The sequence below is a fragment of the Lonchura striata genome, chromosome 10 (genome assembly GCF_046129695.1).
Source record: "Lonchura striata isolate bLonStr1 chromosome 10, bLonStr1.mat, whole genome shotgun sequence".
Classification (NCBI taxonomy): Eukaryota; Metazoa; Chordata; class Aves; order Passeriformes; family Estrildidae; genus Lonchura; species Lonchura striata.
This window is the reverse complement of record NC_134612.1, coordinates 10,257,860-10,283,639: the sequence shown is the minus strand read 5'-3', so window position 1 is coordinate 10,283,639 and position 25,780 is coordinate 10,257,860. Positions and strand designations below refer to the sequence as shown.

The window sequence follows — 25,780 nt, the reverse complement described above, 5'->3', positions numbered from 1 at the left end:
GCAGAAATATGGTTACCATGGAGGAAGTCTATTGGATGTCTTTTAAATCATAAAATTAAACCAAATATAAGGTGCAGGGATCTGCACCTAAATATCTGACTCCTGAAAGATAAGGTTATCAGCCAACACTTCATAGCTATAGTAGGAACTGTTTTGGTTGGTATTTTAAATTAACTTCTAGGTCGAACCTTGAATATTGCCCACAGTGTGCAGACATGGGATGAGGTATTATAATTAATTCTCACTATTATATAAATAAGTTAAATAACACTTTTAATTAATAACTCTGATCTTATTCAAGATGTAAAGACAGTAAGTGTGTCTAGAGAAAAGTAAAGGAGAATTTATTATTTATCTCACCTACTGACTTGGCATTCGTGACACCTGGTGTTCATGGGAATTGAAGAAGTTGAGGAACCCTTCCTCAGAAGGGTATGGGGAATAGAGTTTATTCCCCATGTTGTTCTTTATTTTGACAGGTCCTTTGCTACCCTTTGAACACAGCCCAGACCTTTAAGAGTACTCTATCTACAAAGATGAAGAAAAATAATCATTCCAATGGGTATTTCAGAGATTCTGCTGTCAAATGCTTTTTGCTTTCACACAGGCTCAATCCTGACATGACTATTGACTTCATTAAAGGTAAGATGATATACTTGTTTTGTTGTTTGTTCTAATGAACAAACTGGATGTGTCTTTAGATTTGCCACAGAATACTACTGGGACTGGCAGCATCAAGACAAGGTAAAAAAAATCCACAAAAATCAAAGTGTTTATTGATGCACAATGTATAAATGCTTCATGTCCTTTATGACAGCTGATGGAGATTGCAGTCATAGCCAAGCTGAATTTCCATATCCATGGACAGATGTGCTAGGACAATATGCCCTGGTATTTAGGTATATTGACTTATTTGCCTTGGACCAGGAGGCACTTGCTTGACTATGGGTGAGGCCTACTAAGATCTACTAAGAGCTGTAATTAGATTTTGTGCTCAAACTGTGGTAATTTATTTCTGACATTACCTCCTTAAACTGCTCTGTCACATGTTCATGTGTAGTGGAGGGTGTCAGTCAGGAACCTGGTGCATGCAGCTCCAAAAGCTCCATGTGTATTAGAGGATGAGAGGAGTTTTAAAAGGTGTCAGCCTTTACTGCACTGAAGGGTTTGACTTTAATGCCATACTTGCAGTATTTCTTCTAATTAAGAAGTGTGAGGAATACTACTAATTCAGCAGTAAAGTTAATTAGCACAGACTATAAATGTTTATTTGTTTTTTAATAGCAACAAATGCATTATAAATTACTCCTGTGTTCATCTATTGTAAAATCCTGCTGTTAGAGTAATTTGTAACATAGCTTTTTCTTACAATAGCTGTTGGCATTCCAAAAGCATGAATATGATTTTGGTGTTGATTGTGGAATAAACATGTTAAGTATTAAACCTGCTAAATTCTTAACCAGCCCTGTGAAATAGATTAAAACAGGTTTCACGTATACTGGTGAATATTGAACTACTTAATGTAATCTTTATTTACAACCAGAAATCTGGTTTGCAGGCATTTAAAACTGAAATAGATATGTTTTTCCTAAACACAGATTTACTACATCTAAACTCTAAGAACTTCATGATAATTCTTGGCTTTTGAAATAAGTGTGGAAGTAGAACTTCTAGCTTTATCTGTTAGATTAACTGGAATTTCACAGATGCTTATGAAAACTTGATAGAAACTTGAATCTTTAAATAATTTATAGGATTTTATAATATTTTTTTGTAGCAAGTACTGCTTTTATAGCATTGTAGGTGTACCTAATAGTTTCAAAGTGAATACTGGTGAACATTTGAGCTGATACATTGAAATATTTTAATTTAACTCTTAATGCTGTTCTGCAGTTCTTACTTTTCAAAGTAGCACAATCCCAAAATGAAAAGATGCCTTGTAGTCCTGCTTTATTCAGGACAAACACTTTGTACTGCACTTAATCCCATTTGAAATGAGGGGAGCTTAAGAGATTCAGGTTTAAGACATATATAATGAAGAGGGAAAATAGTAAGGTGTAATTTCTGCTGTGAGGTGATTTTCTTAGAGAAGTATCTTTTAGAGGAAGATAGAGAACTGAGAGCCAGTTTGGATTTCTAGAGTGGGAACCTTCAATAGATGTGGAAGACAAAGTATTTTGAAAATGACTAAAAGAGTCATTGGTGGTTTTGGGGAATGGAGGCATTATGGGCAGACAGAAAGGTTATACCTTTCTAATACCTAATTCAGCCAACACTAGAAAGCTGAGAAATTGCCATCTTATACTGTCTTTTTTTCCTTTGGTTTTAAGTAAACTTTGCCATTGGGTGTTATGAGAAAAAAATCTTGACTCTTAATACTATAATCAATGCTATCATCTTTTCTGCAACTCTAGTCTTTTATAGTCTTTATGTTCGTCAAGCTTTATTGAGACACTTAAATTGATTAAGGTTTTTCCAATTTTGCAACATCATCTCTAATACAATGAGTCTGGTGGCATAACCATCTTCTCAGTGTTATTTCTGACTCAAGAGAAGTTTGGAAGATTATCCAGCTGTTGATATGGCAGCTTCTGTATTTGTGATATTCTCATGAAGAAACAGATACTGTATGGAAAGAAGTGAACTGTCTTTTTTGGGAACAAGAGGAACAAAAACCTGATATGCACACTCAGATATATTGTTGGAGACATTGAAATGTCACCATAAAGGCTGAATATGATTTACTTGCACAGCAAAAGCTCTTCTGGGGAGTTGTGACTTTGGTATGAAAATCAGAACATCTACTGCACATTTTTCAGGATATTCTCTGCATAAAGTATGTATTTTCTGAGGATTTCTGAGTAAATATGTTTTTTCTTTAATAAGTGTGTTTCTAACACATATGATTACTCTTGAACTTTAATCTTGGCTTCTGAATGCACTATGTATAACTTTGGTTTCTGCAATAGTTCCCAGAAGTCAGCTTCTTGGTTGCTGAGGAAATAATGTCTTAGTGAGGTTCTCTTTTATTAGCCATTGCCTGCTTTATGCTTTTCACAAAGATATTTGCAAATATCTCATTAAAGCAACAGATCCAAAAGAGTGGAAAGGTGGTGTCTGATCTAACCCCCAGTGAAGAATCCTGGACTGCACAGACTCATTATGAATTAATTCCAAATGCTGTAGAATAACCTGTAAAGGTATGGGTTATGTTTTCTTAGGTTTAGAAGACTAGATGCAGATCTGACAGAGGCAAAGTTGCTTCACATTTTCTTGGATGTTAAAAAAAGAAAAAAAAATCCCTGGAGTTTGAGCTGCATTTAGTTTGAATATTAATACTGGACTGGTGAAGGGGGATTAGGGGAAGAGGAGCAGAACACAGTGATAGGCAATTTTGTCCTGGCTTTCAGACCCCTACCAAAGGCTGATTTAGTTTTCTCCAGCCCTGAGTGAATATCCCTTGGAAAAAAGGCTTAATTTCATGAAGAAGAAAAATACTCACTGATTTTAAAAGTTGGTGTATGTTACTGAGGAAAGCTCGGGCAGCAGGTAGGTTTGAGGTGGACTTGTAAAACCAGTGTGCTATGAGCTTGCTTTACTTTTCATGAGGTTATTTCTGCATTTTTGCAATCACTTAAGAGTTTTTACTAATCAATGTATTGATAGCAAGGTCAGTTGAATTTCTATGTCCTGGACTGTTTATGTTGCTGGGCCCTAAAACTACTCTTGCAGGAGTGTTGTTTCTCTTTTGTGTTTTTTATGTAGAATGCTTGGCTCTCAGGTATGCTCACCATTCACAGAATTAGAATGGTGGCTAGTAATCATATGATACCTTGGGTATAAAATCTGTGTATCCAGGTATTTCTGTCTTCCAGCTCTGTTAGATTCTGTTGCCTTTAGCAGCTGTGGTTCCCTTAAAACAAATTGGTCATTCAAACTTATCCAATCTATTGTGATTTTTTTTGAAAAGTTGCATTCTAAAATTTCAGTTTTATAAATTGAAAAGGTTGAAATATTTGCTGCACAAATTGGAAATACTGTTTTAAATAATAGCATAAGATCATTACTCAGTGTGTTATTACCTGCCTTTAAGCTTAGAAAAGCATGTATTTGGTACAGATGAGAATAATAATTTTAAATGCCTTAATACACTTTCAGAGGGGATTTCCCATTAATGTGTAGCTGTGATTGTACCTTTCAAAGTTTGACAAAGACAGCATTGAGAGCTGAAGTATTTTTGCCACTCTCATAAAGGGGAATATATTAGGAAAACTTTGAGTGCATGTGTCTGTTGTTTTTCAGGCTCACACATCTCACTCAGAGCTTCAGTGCAGATGGTCTAAATACTCATTCTTTGGCTGTATTTAAGGTCCGCATTGCTGTGAGTTAAAAGGAAGGAATAACATACTGCTCAGGCTGCAAACTCCAGACTGGAGATTTTCACCTATGGAAATGTTTATATTTTATTTCTGCTTTAATTCTAAATGAAACAAATCTTAAATAGGTTGTTGAAAAAAATGAACTGATTTAGTGAAGCCCTGCTGAGCAGGTGCTGGTTGAACCCCTGGATGGCAGATGAAAGGGAAAGTATTATCTGCCTTAAGTGGTAAAAAGTTTTTATCTCCTGTTTGAGAACTCTATAGACACATCCATCAAGTGGTCTGACAGGGAAATAAATTGGGTTACAGCACTGCAAGAAGTCCAGATTATGTTCCTGCTGAGCAGTAACAAATTGTGGTGAACTTTATAAAAAGTTTTTCTGTTTTTCACAAAATAATGCGTTATAGAGGCAGTCAGTGGTCACAAGAGACAATGGGGAAACCTCTGGAAAAGTTTGCTATTCTTTAATAAGCAAAAGATGTAAAATGATACATGGGTTTTCATTTTCTATAGAACCACTTGTGTTCTCTGCTCCTTTATAAGCACACTGAATCTACCTAAGTGTATTTGCTTTATTGCAAATTGAAAAAAATTAAACTAATCTGCTGACCATGAGATAATGTAGTTGGGTCCCAGTTGTGATGGGTCACCCTTACCTTCCACTGAACATGGTAAGAGATGCAATTAAATCTGCTGCAGCTCACTAGAGATCCCTAATTTTCCTCTGATAATAAAAAGTAGAGTATTTTAATTCCACTCACCTCATGTATGCATTTCAACCAGAATGAGAGTTCAGTAGGCTTTCTTATCTTTGATTTATTTAAGAAGGAACTCTTATACACAGTTAGGGTCTAAATGCTTTTGAGTGCAGCTATATTCAGGTTTAGAGCCTCAATGTATTGCCTTCTCTTATCATTCTATCCTGGGTCTGAATATCCTTCAACTTGAAGAAACTTCAGACTCATCTCCAATGCCAGTGGGAAACTATGAATTTTTGAAAACAGGTCCAGAGTTGTTTTTGAGCTTTGTGAACTTCAGCCAGCCATTCCATTATGGTGTCATTTTCTTCAACCAAATCTGAAAGAGAGAAAGGTTTCTTGTGTCAGGTTTCTTTGCATCCTTCTGAAAATCTTTGCATTCACATGGATAATCAACATCCTTTGTATATTTGCACGTATCTAGGTATACACAAATAAAACCTTTAGTATGTGTGAGATCCTGGATGTTTTAATAAATAAGAATTAATTTCTTCTGCTGATTCTTTGGTGTCTCTTTCAAACCAGTTGTGTTTAACTACACAGCCTGAACTACTTTTGAATAACACCCATGCATTCTTAGACTCAAAAGAAAAATAAAAAAGGGAGAGATATTTCCTTTCAGTTGGATGTCCCTCTTACAGTGTAAGCATTAAGAGCAATTGGTCACCTAATATCATGTTTGTATGGAAGCTAAGATACCTTTTAAAAATAGATACAAGTGAATGCAATGGAAAAATAAAGGAGAACGTTTATTGGACAAGAAAGGCTGATGTTGTTTAATGAAGTGTGGCATTCTGATCTGTTTCTAAAAGCCTTGTTCCTTCTTGGTAAGTAATAGGGGTAAAATGTTTCTCTTATGGGCTTCTGCTTTACACATTGCATGCTTGCCTTGAGGGATTTCAAACCTAAATAAATCTTAACTCACAAAAGATGGAAGTAGGAGAAATCTCATCCTTTTTCTGGAATGGCTTGGGGGCTGATTGTTTATTTAACAATCTGGTGCCCTGATTTTGCCACTGACACACTTCAACAAAAATCCCCTCACAGGCATTTAAAGTTGCAAAAGGGAAGAGAATTAAAAAGAAAGATGTGAGTCAAAGCACAAAGCCATAAAAGTCTGCTGACCTAGGTGTTTTCAGTATTTACTAACTATACCCAAACCTGCAGCACTAGAATAGTCTCAGAAAGAGGAATCAGTGATGTTCTGATATAATCAAACCAAATAAGATCTTCCTAAGAGTTGTTGGTTGCTTGATTTATGTACAGGAGCTCACCTGGGAAGAGGGAAATCATATCTCTTGAAAGACCCAGAAGAGTCCTTGCAAAAATCCTAACAGACTCAAGTGAAATTTAACTAGTGCATGGGCTTTGTGCCAGCTCATAAAAGGTGAATGTGTTTTATCCTTAGATGTCAAGATTGTTGAGTGTCTGAATTTGGGATTTGACTTTTGTTCTCTTCACTGAAGCAGCTGGGAGTGGTTGCAAAAGGCAGGTGCAGATGTAAGCGTAGCATCCGTACAATTAACAGTCCCCAGAAGAGTGTGAAGTGCCAAACCCAACTGTGAGAGCCAGGGCAAAAGTTGGTGTTTAGTTAGTGGATTGGATTTTGATTTTTTTTTTTTGTGTGTGTGTGTTTTTTTGGTTGTTGTTTCTTTGTTGTTATTAAATTTTGTGTTGTTTATTGTAGACTTTTTGTTTGTGTGTAGTTTTTTTGTTTGGGTATTTTTTTTTGTAGGAAAAATACTTTTGAATGTTTTGAAACACTGATACAAAATTATTTTCATAGCTTCAAGATTCCCTTCCCACTAACTCGATTGTTTTGGATACAAAACTTTATTCCCTTTTAAAAGCATTTTCTAACTAAGAAGCATTGGCTAGTCATCAGGGAAGAGGGTTTTTCACTTGTCTAGTTCCTTTCTCTTTCTTATTTGCACTTTTTATACCAAGATACAAGAAGAGGGTATATGGTATGAGTTGAATAATAGGGAAATGGGTGGAAAACCCCCTATTTATATAATTTGGAACCAAATAGGGAAGAAAGAAAATAGTGGTTTTCCATTTAATTTACATTACAGTTGAATGGAAAGGGCAAAAAAGAAAGTAAAGGCTTCCTTTCATGTCAGGGACATTGTAATTTTTGTTATGAGTTTCTCAAGCTGTTTCTACAGGAATAAACTATCACATTTCCCCAGATGAGATTTCCTATGGTTGTTTCATTCCAAGTCTGAACAGGCTTTTCAGCAACTGCTTCTTGTGTTCTGTTTTTGACATTGTAAAAGTTGTATTCTCCTATGGTTACTGTATTAAAATGCAAACAAAAAACCTTCAAATAAGCAGAATTTAATTTTTTTTTTCATGTACCTGGAATAATTATGGGTTTTGGAAACACTGTTTCAATGCAATTCCACCTTGTGACCCGGCAAATCATTGAAGCTGGGCAGTGACAGGGTTAGAAAACCTTCTGATCAAAAAGGAAATGGAACATGATTCTGAAATGGGCAAGCAGATTATATTAGTAATTGATATACATCTCATCTTAAATAGTTCATGCAACTCTTTTTACATTTTTAAAGAAATTATTTATTCATGGAAATAGACATTTAATGCATAGTTTAATACTAAGAGTCATCAAGAAAGTGACATACAAGTATATCCTCCAAGTTGCAATAAAACCCAGCACCTCAAATGCTCCTCCATGAAAAATCTTTTGTCCTTAATTTACATGTAGAGAAGTGGACTTGAAGTGGTTCAAGAAACTTGATTAAGAACAATTTGACTCTTTTTTTTTTTTTAACAAATAATAGTATCTTCTTTTTTCCATTCAAGTAGTTTTGATTGGAGAATAAAATAGTTTGTATAATTTCATATTATATAATTTTCCTTAGATAACTATTTATGAACAGCTTTTTCACTAATGTTCTTCTAATATGCCGAGGAAGCTGAGAGGGAGTCAAGCAGGCGTACAGGGCCGGCACCTGTTTTAATGAAAGCTTTCCAACCAATTCTGTTCTGTATGTACTCTTTTCTAGATTTGATTTTTTTTTCCTCACTGAATAAAGGATTCTCCCTTATTATCTACATTTGTAATTTCATTGTGTTTGACCTATTAAATACTGCATACAGCAAATCTTTAATTTTTGATACTAGGTGGCTAAAGATGAAAATGGGTCTTGTAGAGTAACTGCAAAATGAGCTTTAAATTCTAATTAAAAATCATCTTATCAACACTACATTTCACATTGTCTAGTTATGGGTCTGATATTTTTTGCATTGGTTACACCAGATTACTTTATAGTACATTGTGATTGAGAGGGACTATGACTTTTTTGAACAATTTCTTTTGCACAGCAGGGTGACTTAAATTAGTGTGACTGACATCCTCCTAATATGCTTACAAATCTTTGGAACAATTGATTTGAAACTTGAGCATTTTCCTTCTGAGTGGATAACAGCAAGGGAAAGAAGTTGGATATGCAAGCAAATTCACAGAGCCGTTTCTCTTAAATCCCAATCCAAGATATATCTAAGCATATGTGTAACCTTAGTTTATGAGTAATGCTAAACCAAGTGGAAAAACTCAGGCCCAGAAGAAACTGTCACACCTCATAGGAACAAAAATGAAGCCAGGACTTTACCAATGAGTAAATTTACAAAATAAATACTTAAGTGTTTGAGAGAAATACATAAAAGAGGTGAGGAAAAAAATATTGCCATCTTCTAAATTCTCCCAGGTGAAGGATCTAGCATATGTAAAAAGCCCAATTACTGTCAAAGTTGCTTTCTCTGGACTGAAACCTGAAAATTTGCCTGGACTAATTTCTTAAAAATTATTTTCCTTAGCCATGTTGCTGTTAATCTCCAACATTTAATACATTGCTTACTTGAGCAGGGATTCCCTTGTATGGAGTACCAGTGCTGTCGGCCTCCCCAGTGTCAGGCATTAATTTAATTCTTTAATGTATTTTGTGTAAAATTTTTACTTGAAGGTTGCTAATCACCTGTCCTTTGTTTCTGGGGTAGCACTATCATTAGAAAATAAAACTTGGAAAACAGTAGCCAGTGTTCAAAGCATCAATTCAACAAATGAGTTGATAATCCTTCCTGCTGCTGAGAGCCAGTTCACCTTGCAGCATGGTGAAGGATGTCTGTGGGATTAGGACTGCAGAACAAGCTGTTGAGAACTGTTAAACTCATGTAAATGAGCATGTCCTGAGCTCCACAAGCTGGAACTATCTGTGAACTGTACAGCAATTTATACAATATCTTGGTTTTTAAAGATACTGTCAAAGGTAATAGGAAAAAATTTTGAGTGGAAACATACACATGCATCCTATAAAATACCTGTGTGACTAGTGGTGTTCCCAAGCTTTGTATTTATCTGTCTGGGAGGTGAGCATGGTACTAATAACACCCAGGTCACAGCTTCAATCCCTCTATGGGCCATTCCCCTAAAAGCTGGGCTGATGATCCTTGTGGGTCCCTTCCAGTTTAGAATATTCTGTAATTCTCTGTTTCTGCTCTCACAGTTAATTTTTGATGCAGTGTAATTTATTCTAGACAGTTATTAGACTTACTGAACAGCGTTCCTTTAAGATCTTGCATTACTCTGAGTGTACTTGTTTTGTTTTAGAGATATCTTAGAGCTTTCTAATTTAGGAATAGATAATCACTATGAAGAAGCAGCTTTTCCTAGTTACCCAGAAAGTACCATTGAGTGTGGAATGTTTGAAGTAGGATGCATTATTGTAGCTGAAACGTTTTCTAGTGACATGAATTTTCTCTGAAGAGGTAATACTGAATCTTGCACCTGACTTATCAGATTAGGAATGCTTTTGCATTGACTCTCACAATATCAATGTGGTAGTGCTAAAGACAGGTACAGTCCTTTCCCCTTAGTCTACTTGTCTTGCCTTTTTCTCCTGTGACACAAATGCTGTCTAGCTGGAACTAATGTGGATTGAAGGGGAAGTCATGTTAGCAAAGGTCTGTGAGTTGACTGAGCATGTGCCTGTCCTTTGGTACCCCCAGTCTGTTGTGGGGTTGTTCGGTCAGCTGAGAGCAGAGGTCTGGAGTTCAGTTGGCATTTAGCACAAATGCTGTCATCACCCCACAGGGTGCACTTACAGGGCAGAGCTCAAGAGCTGCTGCTGATCACATATTGATGTGTAGTTTGTTGTGCCATGCATTAAGCTTATGCATTGTTACTGGTAGGCTTGTTAATGATGCATTTTGTTTCAGTAACTATGCTGCATCTTGGCTGGAGATATTTACAGATGTGTAAGGTGGTGAGTTCCCAAAAAACCTAGAGATGGGTATACTAATGTGGTTTTTGTGACATTCTTCTCTGAGATTCTTATCTGCTAATTCTTCATTTGTACAAAACTAGAGAAAACTCTTCATGTAGCTGGGTGGTGCTGCCTGTGTTCCTCTATGTGCAGCCAAGTTGGGCTCGAGGGTGCAATAACTTCTATTCCACAAGGACAGTCAGTAGTGATATCAACATCACTATCATGTGGTACCCTCTCACACTGAGGCATTAAATGAGAACAGCCAAAGACCATCTCTTGCAACAAGCATATTCACATGGCTCCAAGCAGTAGCTCTGTTGCTTTGCTTTTTCTTTCAATTGCTGTGTTTATGGCCTCTTTCATCTTCCATAATGTCACAAAACAACAATAATCAGAATGTAAGGTAGATCTGCCAAACCCCGGTTTCTAGAAAGCGTGGCACACAAAAGTCTGACCCAGCCCTGGAATCCAAGGAGGGTAAAAGTTGAAGTGCATAGGTTTATATTGGAAGGAGTTGAAACACATACCCCAGTGCTACCTTGGAGTCTATTGCTACTTTAAAGGTCACAAATGTGCCATCTTAAAACTGGATCCCAAAAACCACTCAAACTTGCAGTTCCTCTGAACCTGAGCGTGTGGGGCTGTGGCATGTTTGTGGTATCTGGGTAGTGGCTAAAGTGGGTGTACACCTGTTTTGGAGGTTTGTTTCTTTTTGGTCTGTATATGGTTGGAAGCTATGTCATTTCCCCATTGCTGCTCAGTTATTTGGGATCAATCTTTAGAGATTTAAATGGTGAAAATACTGGTTTTTTATGGGTATTTTTTTAATGGTTCAATTTTTTATGGTTATTGCAGAGAGTGGGGACTTTTGGGCTGGCTCCTATATAGAACCAGTTCTTCCAGGTTTGGCATGTTAATCCACCATACTGACCCTTGAAGTCCTGCTCAGTTTTCATCTAGTCCTAGAGCCATTACTTTTAATACCTCCTGCACATAATGTACTTACACGGTGTGAGGCCTGAGGAGTGCATTGTGTTTCTTTCAGCAGGTGTTTCTGCAGCACACCTTGTGCCTAATGGTTCTGTCTTACCAAACAGCTGGGGGTTTAGTGTATGTTCATAATATGTTAGATATCTTATTTCACAAAAGCTAGAGCAGCTGAACTGGCCACTAAAGGAAAACCAATCCAACCTTTCCAGTTTTGAAAAAAAAAATTAAAAAATCTCTTGAAGTATGAAAAATTTGATATCTAATAAAATAATGCTGAATCATGTGAATATGTTGCAGTCTGTGAAGGATTAGAACTGGGATGCTGACAGCTCTGAAGCTTATTTTAGAAGTTGGTAACAGTTCAAATCTCATCAACTTCTGAGATTTCATCTGTTTCTTTGGGAGGGTGGGATAAATGTCTCTGGACATGATGCCAAGATTGAATCTTTTGGAGGAAGACTTGGATGAAAACTCCTTTCTTCTTCTGACCTGATCTCTTCTCACCCATTGTGATATTATACAAATTGAATTTCAGGGCTAGTGAGCTAAGGATTCTGCAGTGGTCGGCAGAAGTGTCTTTCCATCTGATTACCCTTGAGGTCAGAAGCATGTAATATATTCAGGGGGGTTTCTAATCGAACGAAACTCAGAATATGTGAGGGTTGTAGACAGCAGCTGGCCCCAGCAGAGACTAACAGATTTGCTGAGAACCTGCAAAGATCTTGGCAGGATGTCAACAAAGATACTGCAGGGTTGCTAGATGCCAGGAAAAAGAGATCTTTAGTTTGCAGCAAGGAAAATGGTATTTAGGGAGGATGGGATGTAATAAATTAAAATAATAGCACTACAAACAAGTCTTATCCAAAAGTATCAGAGACTGACTATTGCTGGGAAGCTGTCTACTCATTTTCATTGGTGAAAAAGCTGAAGGGGATGCAGGTGAAAAGATATGCTTTCTTAGAATGGCACAATATTATTATTAGAGCCAGGGAATGTAGTAGCTGGATTCTATTTTGGAATGGGTTTTTAAATTTAGTGAAGGATGAGAGGAACAAAAGCAGTGATGTAGAAAGGGGTGTAACTGATTTAAAACAATGGGAAATAGAAGAATGGAATCTGGATGGATAATGAAGAGACATTTGTGAGGAAGATCCTTACAAATTCTTTTATGATATGACCTTACTGTCTTTCTTGGATAATTCTAGGTTGAATCTTTACAGCACCAGGGATTTCTAGCTTGCAGTATCCAACTATAAATTTAAGTTTACTCTGCATTTGCTTAGTGAGTTGCTCTGGCAAAATATGTATGTATTTCTCTGAAAGCTTTGGGAGCTGTAAATATTGGCTGGCTTTTTACTTGGTTAAATGTAACAGTGCCTGCCACCCCCACACCTGACCCTTAGATGCTTTCAGAGGACTTTTCGGTCAGTCTTCAGGAATTTTTTTGATCTGTTGTGCTAAGGTGTTCTCCCTGCTTCTTCAGGAGAATTTTAGTGAAAAAGGTGCTCTCTAAAGAGCCTGTCCAGGATAAGTATTTTACTTGAGGCAGAATTCTGGCTTTTAAAAAAGCAGCTTCACGACGAGAGAAAAGAAAACAAGTTCTCGTCTGACTGGCACATTGAATATGGCACAGAGAATAGCAGCTCTAGTCAGGACTGCCTACATGGAAAATTTCTGCCCTACAGGATAGGTTTTTCTCAGAGAAATTTTATTTATATTATTGCAGGGAGATTTCCTTATTCATTTACTCAATAAATCAATCCCTGTGACTTGTCATTGTTCTTAGGACTTGATTTGGTGATTGGCTCATCAGGTTAAAGTCTGTTACTGACAATCTGTTTTAACTAGATGGCTTTGTTTTCCTGGCAGGATGCCAGCAGAGGGGAAAAGTAGCTGTTCCTTGAGATGGGAATCATAAAAAAAATGCCAACTGGTAAAACCTTCCTGACTTTTGCTGAACTGAAAAATGCCATTAGCAGCTCTTGGGATTCCTTGATTTCTTGCATCCAAGAGAAATGATGTGGCAAGCAGGATGATACCATTGATAAAAGTAGTGCAAGTGGCAGCAGACTGAAACGTGTACACTGAAAATGCCAGGTGGTGGGGGCTCAGGAGAAATGCAAACTGCAGGCTGTTAGTAAAATATAAAGATGACAATCAATTCCTTACCTGTATGTGGGTTGATATCAAAGCAAGAGACAATGTGGTCTGTTCCTAAAACTACTGAATGGACCAAATCCAACTTCCTACCGTGCTATCAACCTGCCCAGAAAATAGTGGCTTCAAATAGCAGTGTAAAACTCTTTAGTTTTGTGATAGCTCTCCAGGCCTTACAGAAATTTTGAACTACTTGTGCATTCTTCCTTTAGCACAGGTGTTAAACAGGTAATAGAGCAGAAGACATGTTTCTGTTTATAGTCTCCATGTCAGCATCTGATGTAGAAAAGAGAAAACCCTGAAAATCTCTGAACCCTTGGGATAAACTTCTGTTTTTCCAGATCCTGTTTAGAGCAGGGAGGCTGTGGCAGCAGACTGGTCAGTGTGGCTTCGAAAGCCGTGGGGAGCTTTCAGCAGCAGCTGCTGTGTGTCAGATGTCTGTAAATTGACTTCCTGCCACAGGAGGCCTCCAGCAAGTTCATCTGGAGAGTTACTGGGGGAAATCCTCACCTTTCATCTTGCCAACAGAGCAAATCTATCCAGGGCTGTGCCCAGGGCTGGGAAGGGATTTGAGCTGGTACAATCCTCATGCCAGCCAGCATGGTATTGATGAATAAAACTGCTGTGGGTGGGGAGCTCAGTGCTTTGTTGAGAGAGAGAAGGCACTCTCCTTTGAGTAGTATATACACATGTCAACCATATTCTTTGTTTTTAAAAACTCTCAGATGAGAGCACACTTCTTTCATCATGTTTCCGAGAACATCCAACAATATATTTTCTTTTCCCCCACCTCTTTCTTTGTCTTCAAGGCAGTTATGTGCTATCCCTTCTCTTCAGGGTGGATGCATGTTTCCTTTCCAGTGTTCAATTCCCTTTACAATAATCCTTATCTAACATTTTTGGAACTGTTCTTCTCCAAAAGGATTTAATTTCCTTTAAAAATTGCACTCTCACTGAATCAATAATCCAACAAGTATCTCTGGCAAAGGATGGGTTTTGGTGTGGTAGGTGTCTCAAAAATATATCTTCTTATTGCTAAAGGTTTTCATTACTCATTCAGGGTATTTATATAGGTTTGAACTCATTAAGGTTAAAACCTGAACCTGAATATGCTGTTTCGTACCAAGAAGAGTAATTCTTTTGCATATTTGTGGTTTTCAAATACAGTCATGAATACTGAAATGAGGAGGAAAAATCGACAATGAGGTATTTTGAGAGTTTAACCTGGCTATATCCATCCTTGATTCCTTTGGTGTGCAGGATAAAGGCTATGTTTATAGGGAAATGTGAAATATAAAGAAAGCAAAAGTTCAAAAGCGTGGACATGCTTTGAGCCTTGTGGAAGTTGGTAAAGTGGAGTAAGTGTAACTTGATTTAGAAAAGCAAAGTGCAATGCCCGAATCTGTGTTAGGCTTAGATTGTTTGTGCATAATGGATTCTGGAAATTGCATTTAAATGCAATTTAGAAAACCTATTCAATGAAGCTTTCTGACCTTGTTGACTTTTGAGGTTGGAAGGATGAGGCATAAATAATAGTTGGGGGGTGGGAGGGAAGGGAAACCAGGAGTTGTAGTAATTCTTAAATCATGCTTATTAATATTGTGATCATTTTTGGTCACTGCAATATAAAAAAGATATAAGGTACTTAACATCCAAAGGAGGGAAATGAGGCTGGTGAAGGGCTTGAGAGAAAGCCTCTTGAGGAACATTTGATCTGTTTAGCCTGGAGAAGAGGGGGTTGAGGGGAGACCTCGCTGTAGTTACAACTTCCCTGTGAGGAGGAGGGGTAAGCACTGATCTCCTCTCTGTGGTGACCAGTGCCAGGACCTGAGGGAATGGCTTGAAGTTCTGTCACGGGAGGTTTAGGCTGGATATTAAAAACAGTTCTTCACCCAGAGGGCTTTTGGGCACTGAACAGGATCCCCAGGGAAGTGGTCACAGCAGCAAGCCTGGCAGAGTTCAAGAAGCATTTAGCCAATACTCTCAGGTACATAGTTTGATTCTTGGGGCGTTATGTGCAGTACTGGGAGTTGAACTCAACCATTATGGATCCCTTCCAAGTCAGCATATTCTGTGATCTTATAATTTAGGGGCTCTTGAATTTAGGTGCTTACTGGAACACTCTAAAGCATTGAATTAACCATTGAGCTAAAATCACAAATATATATATATATATATATATATATATATATATATATATATATATATATATATATATATATATATATATATATATATTCAAATAACCCAAGTCATAGACACCAGATATGAATGGTACAGATTTTTGTCCTGTTCTACCATGTGTGGCTGTGTGGGTAATGAGAACTATTGCAGCAGTAGGGTTCCACTCTGCTAAGGCAATTCACTTATCTGGGTATGGGGTTTGTTCTGCCCTTTTCTGCTTAAGACAGTGGGGTCCAAACACGGTCTGCCTCACTTGTCAGCAAATCAGACAGCAGTCAAATAACACTACTAAGGAAAAAACTCACATGAAATTCTACCCCTTTTCAATTAATTGAATTTCAGATAAGGCAGAAGATGGGCAGAGCTTAATTATTAAACTCCTGTGACATGCTGTGGCAATTTGCTCTGTGAGATTTAATTTTCTGTTTGTGCGTGCATATTTTGGAGGGATAATATTGGGGAAGGGCCCTGAACCCATCAGGTAAACAGTCTGGGGTTCATGCACAGGCTCTTAGAACTCCTTTGTGCCTCTCTGTACAATTACCTGCTACATGCATTGGAGTGGTTGTGCATATGTAAATACAGAACACTCATAGAAAGTGTATGTATATCATTTAGAAAGCACTGTTGAATTTTTGGCTTATGCAGACACATTCTGTGGCTTGACAAGATTACTCCCATTGGAGTAATAACTAGAAGTTTTGCTTATTTAGGGCCTGTTCCTACTCCCTTTGAAGCCAATGGCATAATTCCCAGTAATGTTTAATGGTGCTGGGTCAAGTCTTTAAGGATGACAGAGTTTGATGTTGGAGGCCTCAGCCAGTGCTTACTGGAGTACACAGGGGTTTCCTCAGTTATTTCAGTGAGCAAATTGCCATTATTTAATGAAAATAATTATTTTAAAAACAACCTATGCAGGTTAAATGGTGTTAGTGTTCAACTTCAAAAAGAAGAAAGTAAATTAAGAGACTTTATTCTGGCTGATACCACACACTTTTTAAGACACTAAGACATTCAGTTCAAGTAAGTTCCCAGAAGCTGGAACAGCTGTATCCAAAAGCAATGAACTTGTTAAATTGAAAAGGACATGTTGAGTTGCTGCCACATCTCTTGTGACTTCTGAATGCATTTTACTACTCCTGTTGCAAGAACAGCCGTTCTCATGGTATCTCAGCCTTCATGCTTCTGGTCTCAGCTGCTCTGACACTGTATCATCTGCAGGGAAAGGGAGATGATGAAGAGAAATGTTGCAGCTGCTTGAGAAAAATGCTGACTCTTGCTAATCAAAAAGGCCAGTATCATTGCAGGTATTTAAAAAAGAGATTAAAAAGTTCCTTCTTCTTTCAATGTGTTTTAAATACATAGACTTTGGTATTTCAAGCTTGTTAAACTAGATCCTTAAAGGGATGAAGTAAAAATACAGCAGACTAAGGAGAAGCACAGAAAGCTGCTAGAGGGTGTTGGCATTTTCTTTCTATGGTTCAACAAATCTTTTGACCTAGAGGGCGTGCAGGAGGATCCATCTGTTTTCCCACAGGTCTAAAAGGAAAGCAGAGAAGGACATGGAATTTATTGTGTGTATTAATATTTGGATACTGCTGATCTACTGGGTTGCTTTAACTGAAGGATGGAAAACACTTTTCCTGTCTTGTTTTCTTCTGTTCAGATCTGCGTACATGCAGTTACAATGAACTTAAGTGCATGGAGCAATCTAATTTACTAGCCAGGCTGCCACAGTGTTTGGCTGGATTCTGTTGGGCCTTCTTAATGTGCATGTCATCTCCTCTGTGTGATTTAAGCTTCTTTAGGTTATATATCTGCAGCACTTTTTATCACCTGGAATAGCTGCTAACATTTCACAGAAGTCAGGCCCAATGATCCAGATGTGTTTGCCCTTTCAGTGGCAGCATCAACAATTTAGAACTTCCTATATTTTAAAAGTGCACCCCAGAGCTCCAGGGTGTGGCCACCCTGTGTAGAGGAGGTACAAGTTTCCACTTTAGGTAATATGAAAAACACTGAGATCTTGAAGTTAATGAACCAAACAAATGTTTCCCTATATCTCTTTCCTTACTGCCCTGAAGAGTCCTCTAGATTTAGGACTGTAGGGTAGCTACCCTCTGGGTAGTCCAACATATTAAAGAAAACACAGCCACGTGAAACAGATGTGGTTTTTAAGCCTTGTAACTGGAAATGGAGAGTCTGGCTGTTAATGTTACACGAAGGACCTGTGTTTATAATTTATGACACTTTCCACTCTTTTCCTTTTGTTTAGTCTTTCATGCAATTGCAAATTTTACAGCTGTTTGAATGATTGTCTTGTCTACTACAGAAGAGGGCCATAAATTTTAATGAGTGACTCTGTGCCAATTCAACAAGACCCAGGTGAATGTCTTTTTATATATGTCTTTTCTGCTTGCTGGAGTCCAGCTCAACAGCTTTTTGGTAGTGTTCACAAGACAGTATGTGTGAACACCAGGGAGCTCTAGGTAATCTGAATGCTTCCCTTTGGAAAGAGGTGCACCAGGGACAGTTGAGATGATCAATATTGCTGGATGTTCTGGTCACACTGAGCTGTGTGTCCAACCCACCACCACCCAGCAGTGAGACATGGATCTTCTGGGAAATCTGCAGACCACTCCTGCAGCTCCTCATCTTCTTATCTCTGAGGCACTGCTGTCTGTGTGTGGCTTTCAGCCATGGGGTTTGCAGAGTTAGGAAGACTGGTTGCTATTTTAGACTCTGCTTAGAAAATGGTTAATTTCATTTTCACATTTCTGTTTGGTCATAAATATAAAATTGTGTTAATAGTGGAAGTATGACTATCCATAAGTGTGCATTAGTATTTAAGTCTGTAGAAGAATCCCCATTAAGAAGTGGAGGAAACAGAGTATAGAAATTATTGCAAGAGTGGCTACAAAAAATGCATGGTGTGTATTTATAAAAGGAACTTCTTTGTCCAGATGTCCCCCTGCACTCCTTAGGGAATTTTTCTGATTGCTCTCTGAAATTTATATTGCTTCAAATGAAATATATGATACAAACCCCTCCTCCACCCCCCACCCCCGGCCAGGAAAATTAGCAAAGGCACTTAAACTGTACAACAGCAACACTTAGCTGTTCTTGTTGAATTATATTATAAATGAGCCATCACAGAAGCCTCTTGGGATCTTCTGGTTGAACACTTCAATATGAGAAAAAGCTGCTTTTCTTGGTGGTGTTTTTAGATTTATTTTTATATTTGCACCAAAGATGAGAGGAAACAAAAAACTAGTGTCAGAACATTAGTCACAGAAATCTGCCCCTGTAACACAGTAATACCTTTATCTGCACCAATGATTGATGTTGAATTTTGATATAATTCTGAAGATTCATAGTCTTCATCAAAACTAATGAGGTTGATTTTCTCTGTGGGATATTTTACTTGATTTTTGTCACCTTATACCTGTAAAATATTCCCAAGGAATGTAAGTTCTAATTTGTTAAGGCATTATGCTCCCATTTTGCACAGGTGTGAATAGATGTAAAGGGAAAGAAATCAAGCCAAACTGAAACATGAAGAGTTCCCCATTTCCTAGGAATCAGACAAAAAAGGCAACATATTTTAAATCAATATTGTAACCTGTAAATGAGTTTTTCTGATGTTTGTTGATGTTCAGATTTGTGGGCAGGAACAAATCAGAGAATTGTTTTTACCTCCCTCTGACCTAGGGCTTCCCAAAGATATTGTGTGCAGGAGATGCCCCTGAATTGTTAACTCAGGATAGCTTGCAGACAACAATTCTCTGAGCTCATACAGTAGTGGCTCTTTCATAACTTTTTAAAATTTTCGTACTGTTCTTTGGACCCCTTGGAAACACTCTGCCTTTCATACAGCAAAATGGAGGTGGTATCAGTAAATTCAAAAACTTTTAAAGTACTGTCTAATACAACATCATAAGAGCACTACATATGCATTCACTCCTTATCTAATTAGAAAACATAGAAAAAAATTATTGAGTCCTATACAGCATAAACAGAGAAGTTGAGTGAATCAAAAAATTAATTTTTGACTTTAAGTTAATCTTACCATTGGTCTCTTCATGACAGTGTTCAATTCAATTGCTGGCACCGAGTTTGAGTTTTAGGACAGACCCAACTGATGTGGGAAAGAAGACTATCTCTTTGGTGCAAAATTTTCATTCAACAGGAGTGAAAGACCAAGAAGGGTGGAAGTTTGAAATAGTCATCCCATGACAGTTATTAGTAGTTCAGTGAATTTTTCAATGGGTAAAAATGCACAAGAGATTCTTAAAGGAATAAGTGAAATTCAGATTTGCTGTTGAAAATTGCTCTTGTTTGCACCGCTGTGGTGTCTCTCATACTGATGCCTCTTTTGTCAAGTGGCCTGGCTTCAGCAGCTCTTCACAAGTGCATATTTTAGTTTTTATTTGGTGAATACTGGGTTTCCTACTTCTTTCCTTTATTTTAATGCAAAATGGCATCTCTCTCTCTCTCATCTTTCTCAAAGGGACCAGAAGTTCAATAAGAACAGCCTCAAACTTCCTATCACAGAGCTGTAACAGCAGCCGTGCTTCAATGAGACTTTGTAAGAATATATAAAATTTTCTATAGGACAGCATTTCAGAGACTATGGTTTTTCTTTTTCTCAAAATATAAGCTAATGTTATTGTCTTGAATATAGAATTGCATCAATAGAGATAAAGATTGATTTATTATCATACTCTACTATAAAATTTTATAGACCAAAAAATGAATTGCACCAACTAACCAATGGGAAGCTGATGCAATCCAAGCAAAAGAGAAAAATCAACTTCATGAAAACAACCAACCACATTTTTTGTTGATTAATGGAATTCATAGCTGTTGACAGTTGCCCAGGAAATGCTGCAGAAATTTGCATCAGGCAAGTACTAATTTAAAAGGAAAGATCTCAAGCATCTACTTGATATAGATAGTAAAATCTCCACTATTTTCTCCATTCCTTCTACTGACTGGGAATCTGAGGTTAAATCAGAAGGAACTGAGGCCTGAGAATCTTGCTGCTACTTAGAGTTCTGTCTTCTAAAACTTACATATAGCTTGTTTTCTTTGTAGGTACATATATCTTCTAGTAGCAAAATACAGATGCAGGCACACTTACAAATTTACACACAGGAATTCTTACCTTTCCAAAGGTAACTGTAACTTGAATTTTTGAGGTTTTTCAAAATACTGTTATTCAAGTTTTGTGAGTGATGCATATGAATCTTATAGGCATATTATGGAATTGATAGCCAGCCTTAAGCTGTAAAGAAAATAGTTAAATTTTAATTAACATTGGTTACAAAAGTATATTGCATTTGTATTATAATTAATGCTACATTTTACTTATTCCACAGTGTTTATTAACAAATATGTCAGGAAAATGGAAAACATTGTTATTCAAATAATAAAAAAGAACACTGTCCCATTTATGAATACAGCCTGTTGCAGTCGTCCTCCAGATATGCCTGGACACTGCACAAGTCAAATTAATAGGCATCAATATGCCTGCTCATTTCTCATTTGCATACAATTTATATTTATAAGCAGTAACGTGATTATAAAAGTCTGCTGGAAAAAGTAATTTACTTTTTTCCTTATGATTTCTCTGTCTAAGGCTGAAGAACACCCCTGGGGAGTGTAAATTTACTCATCTAATAATTTTTTTTCCTCCGAGCACTCTTCTCCCATATTAACATTGATTCTAATAATTGTAGCAGTTCACAAGACCACAGTAGTGTGTTTTTCTTGCTATTGGGAGTAGTAGAAAAATCCAGCAAACCTCAGATTTTGGCTCCCTTTTGAACACCATGGGCACAAATCAGTTGCAGACAGGATTGAGAAACCTCTATGGTGACATTGTTTCAGAGGCTTCTTATGTGAGCAGAATTCAGAAATTTAATTGGTTATGCAACCTATTACTGCAGCACTTCACATTGAGTGGCACTAAATAATTACACTGTAACTGCTGCACAACTGTTGTAATTTTTCATGCAGCTCTGTTACATGATAACACGATAACGCTGATGCTAATGCTAACGTTGGGTTAGGCAGCTAAAGAGGGGATTACAACCCAGAAGTGCTAATAGCATGTTGTTAGGAAACAGGATGCCAAGGAGTCATTATAAATGAGAGTAAAAGAATAAAATGAAAATTACAGTGGGAAGTCGGAAAAGATTTATTTAAGGCAAACTGCAGGCAGAGGGTGTTGTGCTGTTTTTAGTGTATTTAAATCCTTGTTAAAGGGTATAGACTAAGAGGTCAAAAAATCATGATGATGTGAAAAGCAGTGGGAAGTGATGGGCTTTAGAGTAGTCACTGCCTCATTTAATGACTGCAAGGTGTCTTCACATAATGCGTCTGCTGGGTTTGTGGAGTGTTTCTTTGGCATACTTCCATAGATATTTCTTCTGAAAAAGAGTAAACTGATATTCCTAAAAATACCAGAGGGTCTCCTGAGTAACATGAAAAGAAGAAAAGGGCTCCAGATGGTGGGGACAGGGATGAGATAGCAGACTCCTGCAGTTCTGAAACATCTGAGGCAAAGAAGGTCAAAAAGTGGTGTAGTTCTGCATGGACAAAGGGTCTCTGTACCCAGAGCACTGTGACCTCTCCTTGGTAATTTAATTGGCTTCCTTGAAATGTTACACATACAAATGGCAGCATGCAGAGATTGGGATTTTCACAAGTACATTCCGAATGTGATAAGTTTCCTGCCACACTATCATCACAGTGACATGCACACAAGTGTCAGCAAGCTTGCTTTATTCTGCACCCATATGTGGCAATGGGAACAGCACACAGATCTGAGGGGAGAGGACAGGCAGAGACTGAGAGGCAGCGGGGGCTGCTCCCTGCAGAGCCCCCAGGCTGAGCCAGAGGCACCCAGGGCAGATAAGGACAGGGGAGTCTTAAGGGCCTGAGACACTGAGAGAACAAGAAGCCCCTTGGAGAGCAGTGCTTGTGCTCGTGGGTGTTTGTGGGCCAGAGGTATTGTAGGGGAAGGATGAAGCCATACTTGCACTCTAGCTCTTCTCTTGTATGCTATTGACTGAACTGCTGCTGCCTTTGTATGTATTCCCTCCCTTCAGAATAAAAAAAAAAAAAAAAAATCTATATGAATATTTAGATCTCTTCAATTAACTGTTACACCAATAGTGTTTGCTGATTTTGTTGTACCAACCACTTGTCTACAGTTGAGGACTGAAAATGAGAATTTTAATGTTAACTACACGTGCAAAGGAGTTTGTGCACACCAATGGGTATTAGACTGTCTGGTCCTTTCTAGGTTAAACTATAAGAAATGTAATAGTAAATCAGCTTCTCAGTTTGAATTTCTGCTTATGGGCAGGAAAACCTAAAAGAAACAAGCCACTGAGCATTTGAGAAGTTTTTCCCCCACAAATTATGATATGTAGGTAGGAGACAGGGGTCTCACGTAAATTTTGGACTAATTATTGCACAGTAAATAGTAGGTATTTCAAATACAGAGGTATGAATAGCTTTCTTATGAACAAGCACAACAAAAAGTCTCTGATTAAAAAATAATTTTTTAAACACAACAGTGTACTCCATTTTTAATTATTTTCTCTCCTGGAAGGAGGAAAATAACATCTGGTTCCCATTCATTTTGCCTGAAAAACATCAGGAATATTAAACCTGTTCTTTGCTTGTGAGAGTGTAGGTAATATGGCTATTATGATTTCTTACACTCAGCTAAATCTTTAATGAGTGTTTTCTCTCTGAAATACTAATTGTTTTAAATGAGTTCAATGTTAATATAAGTGTATCTGATTTCTTCTCAGCTTTTTTTTCATGGTTTTGCCTCAGGGGTTTTCACCTTTCTGTTCATTCTTACAAGGTCTCTCTGCTCCTTCAGTACCTAACATTTAGGCACAACCTCTCTATCTCCAGGAAACCCTCAGCCATTAGTCAGACATAAAGGCAATGGACAAACCCAGTGGTTTCCTTTTGAACCTGACCCTTTCCAAGCAGTGAGGCAGTTATGACCCATTAATGTGAAATGTTGAATTCCAGAGAGAAGTATTATTTATTTGGCCTAAGGCCAGAAAACCCCATCAGGTTTTACCTGTCTTAACATCTGTCTGCATTTTTCCACACTGCTCAAAAAGCATTGATGATCTTATGTAGTATCTGCTTCCATGCTTTGTTGCATTTGCAGTTTTCTCTTCTGTATCTTTTTGTCAGACCTGATGGCAAGAGTGTCTTTGAGATTGGTTAACACTCTATCACAGCTCTCTCTTACAAGCAGATTATTAAATTATTAGGGTAAAAATTTTCATGCTGCATGTTTGCTGAACATGGAATATTGTGAGAAAAATAAAAAGGCATCAACTCTGATTTCTAGGCATAACCATTTGGGAAAGTGCATCCTGTAATTTTTTATTTCAGGATGTGGGGAGCTTAGGGAATCTTGGAATAACTTAGGAAGTTGTTCTTAAAGCTGATTCTCTGAGAGAAAATATCTGAATTCTGACATAAATGTATTCTTTACAAATTAATAATCTGTGTGTGAACAGTGTCCCTTTTCTGTATTGCATTTCAGCTGAAATACCTTTCTAATATTACTCACTCTGCTAAAAGGAATTTTCTGACTTTCTCTTCTGATATGCTTTTGTGTTTCCAGGAGAACTTCAAGTCAGAGGTGGTTCTGGGATCAGGGATTGCTTTTGCTGCTCTTTCAAGACATTGACCTAGGATGGGTTTGATCAGAGGCAAATATCAAAACAATTTGGTTCAGATTTGCTCAGTAGAAGCAGATGACTTCACCTAGGGTTGAGTGCTGCTCTGAGCATCACCCCAGGGCATCCAGGTGCTCTGCATGTTCTCCTTGTGATCACCTCTGCTGGCTGTGCAGATGTGGGGCAAATCAGATAGGAAATATCTATTTTCTGGTGCAGATATGATAAGAAAGGTGGAGAACTTAGGACAAGCATGGGATAACCAGGCTTTTTAAGGGCTGTGCAGGGCAGGAGAAAGCTGAGACTGGATCATGAGGCAAGCTTTCTTGTAATGAAGTGAGGCTGAGACTGCAAATGGGAACCAGTGAGTGTGGGGGGTGAATTGGAAGAAAAAGACATGGTCAGGAGGACAGTGAATGATGGATAAGGGAGAACAAGCAAGGCGCTAGAGAGCTGGGGTAGAGGTTGATAAGCTGAAAACAGTAGAGTGAGACAAGACTTTGGATAAATGGAGTGTACCTGGGTAAAAAATAAACTAGGAATTATGACAAGATACTGGGAGTCATCACAGAAAAGTAATGTCTTGCAGGGTGACATCCATTGTTTGTGGAAGTTAAATTTGTTCTTGACACAAAAATGTTGAGACCCATTGTCAAAGCACTTAATGCCTTCCCTCCAGTGGCTGGTGAATAAAAAAGACAGCCAATGTACTGTTTCTGTGGCCATGCTCTGCCTGCATTGGGCTCAGTTTAATGTTCCTGTGTTTCCATCCCCTGTCCTTTGGAACCATTCCTGTTGTTTTTTCATGTGAACTTGCTTCCTGGGAAACAGATTTCAGGCATTTTCTACATTTTGGTAGATTGAATTTGCAGATGTGACAAGTTTAATGTATCTGTAATAACTACCAGATTCATCCACTCTTCTGTAGCATTTAGTGGTGACATTAGTTTAGCAGTAGACAGTATTTTTCCTGAAGTTGTATTTTGAACTGTCAGTATTTGCTAGGATTACTCTGCACAATGAAAGGGGAGCTCACACCTCTAAGAGTTCTGGACTCAACTAAGTCTAAATTTAGACTCTAAATTAATTGCTGAAAATGAGCCTGAGCTGACTTCTTTTGCATGAATGTGGAAGTGGAGGAGGACAGCACTGGTAGTGGTTCAGCTTCTGGGTCAGGCTGTGCTGCATTCCAGAAGCAAAGGGCTCTAACTGTGGGCACTGCTGAGGTTGCTGGGTTAGGCTAGTCCCAACTGGATTGGATTGGACCAGTGCTGTTAAGTCTTCCTGACGTGACAGA

At 37.9% G+C, this 25,780-nt stretch overlaps 2 long non-coding RNA genes across 2 annotated transcripts in view; one reads left to right on the top strand and one right to left on the bottom strand.

The window, feature by feature from the left end:
• The window catches only part of LOC110483645 (uncharacterized), a 161,576-nt gene that overhangs the window by 57,046 nt on the left and 78,750 nt on the right, over positions 1 to 25,780 (top strand). The gene's annotated exons all lie outside the window — the stretch shown is intronic.
• LOC144246788 (uncharacterized) overlaps positions 17,247 to 25,780 on the bottom strand; it is a 45,035-nt gene continuing 36,501 nt past the window's right edge. The window contains exons 2-3 of the long non-coding RNA XR_013340491.1: positions 20,925 to 21,044; positions 17,247 to 17,296 (exon numbers count right to left, since the gene is read on the bottom strand). This is a non-coding gene — a long non-coding RNA (uncharacterized LOC144246788). The remainder of the gene's footprint in view (positions 17,297 to 20,924; positions 21,045 to 25,780) is intronic.